Consider the following 2,435-nt stretch of genomic DNA (forward strand, 5'->3'; position numbering starts at 1 on the left):
ACCACATCTCTGTCATCACCTTCATACCACATCTCTGTCATCATTTTCACACCACATCTCTGTCATCACTTTCACACCACATCTCGCTCTCTCTGTCATCACCTTCACACCACATCTCTGTCATTATCTTCACACCACATCTCTGTTATCAACTTCACACCACATCTCTGTCATCACTTTCACATCACATCTCTGTCATCACCTTCACACCACATCTCTGTCATCACTTTCACACCACATCTCTCATCACCTTCACACCACATCACATCTCTGTCATCACCTTAACATCACATCTCTGTCATCACCTTCACACCAAATCTCTGTCATCACCTTCACACCACATCTTGCTCTCAGTTTTCTTTTAAAATATCAGTCAGTAGTTTCTTATATTTTTTTTTTTTTTAATAGAACTGGAGGCTTTCACATCGCATTTTATTTCCATAGTTGTGTATCTTTGTTTCACTCCACGTTTTTTAGAGTTGGAGACGCTGCTGTTGCTGTTGCTATGCAGTTGCTGCTGACCACGAACATCATCACTAACACTACCACAACAACAACTACTACTACTGTTTCTTCTGCGTCTTAATTTTTCGATGATGGTTGTCGCTTTGGTTTCATACTGAAATGGATTATGCGGTTTCACACAGGATTTATCTGATAGTTTCTGTAGACTGAAAACTACCGGGAGGTGATCACTGCCTTGGTGTGGAAGCGTCTCTGCATTCATTCCTGCTCTGAATTTTGGAGATGTTTGAGCGATGTCGACCACACTGTCACTGTCCCCTTGTCTTGTTCCAAGGCGAGTTGGGGATGTGGTTGTCAATGCGCTAAGAAGAATTTCCCCTATCATTCCTTCAAGTGCGAGTCCTTGTGGGCTGGTGTTCCGCTGGTCCCATAACTTCGATCTTGCATTAAGGTCTCCACAGATAATGACAGAGTCTCCAAATTCGTTCTCTATTTCCTCTTAAAAGGCCCAGTCCACTTTTGTTGTGCAGGTTCCTGGGTGAACATTAGCATTGATGAGCACGATGCTTTTGTGAATTCCGTCAGGTTTTTCAAGACGCACACCCACTATGTTCACATGAGTTGCGACACCATTTCTCTAGATTTATGGTGGAAACTTTTCTCTTTTTTTTTCTTCTTTTTTTTAAAAGTATATTTTTGCTTAGCATGATTGCTACTCCTCTTCCTTCATGCCTTTGGAAGACTGAAATTCTTAAAATCTATTGGTCTGTCTGCACTTGTCCTGGTCTCTTGGAGACATAAGATGTCAAAATCATACGCTAATTTCTCAATTGTTGAGATTCTCATTCTCGCGCTGGAGCAATTCCAACTGCCGATTCTAAAGAATTTCTTTGACAGCCGCTCTGCATTTGTCAGTGTGCCACATAAGCATGATCTTTTCCCACCTCTTTTGCCGCGCCTATTTTGGGGTTCTGGGGGATCTGAATTTATGTCTCACGCAATGCAGCTGATCCCCGAGGTGCACGCGAGACAGAGTTTTATCATTAACGAATCATTATTATGTTATAAAGAAAATTAATTTTGTTTCCATTATGAGTTGATTGTGTGTGTGTGTGTGCGTGCGTGCGTGCGTGCCTGTGTGTGTGTGCGTGCGCGCGCGCTTGCGTGCGTGTGTGTCACACTATATGTATGTGTGTGTGTGTGTGTGTGTGTATGCGTGCGTGTCTGCACGTGTGTGAGTGCCGGTCGAGAGTGTTATTGAATGAGTGCGTGTATGTGTGTTTTTGTCTATCTGTCTGCGTGCATGCATGTATGTGCTTGTTGCAGGAGGTGAGAGAGAGAGAGAGCTCTGAACTCTCGATGTTTTAATGAATAGACCTCAGGCCCATGTCATTGAGGGTGGTTACAAATTCATAGTCACCACAGAAGGATAGTTTACGAGAGACAGACAAACAGACACAGACAGACAGTTACAGACAGAAACAGACAGACAGACAGAGAGAACAGTGTGCCTCCAGTTTATAACGCCCAGTCATAGCCCTGTCAACCTGTACGAGCCAGTCCACCTGCACACACCACGCCTGTCATGACGCGACGTCTGCACGAGCTGACAAATTGCCGATGCCATCAGGGGCCGCAACCTTTTGCTAGAAACAAAGCAGCTGTCATCGACTCGAGTAATGTCTCTTGATGGCCACACACACCCTTTAGTCCTTGCAGTTGGGTATGTCCTAATAAATATCTAAATTATAAAAATAAAAAAAACACAAAAAACAAACAAACAACAACAAAAAAAGGGAAAAGCTGAGTCACGTTCTGCGTTCAAGATATTCTGTGGTGTCCAGAAATGGGCATCCCATTAGAAAAGGAAATATACGGCAAGATACACACTAGGTGCTGGAAAACAAGTACAGGAATGTTTGTATATATATATATATATGTATGTATGTATATCACAAATGTGATTTATA

The sequence above is a fragment of the Babylonia areolata genome, chromosome 16, assembly GCF_041734735.1.
Source record: "Babylonia areolata isolate BAREFJ2019XMU chromosome 16, ASM4173473v1, whole genome shotgun sequence".
NCBI classification, from domain to species: domain Eukaryota; kingdom Metazoa; phylum Mollusca; class Gastropoda; order Neogastropoda; family Buccinidae; genus Babylonia; species Babylonia areolata.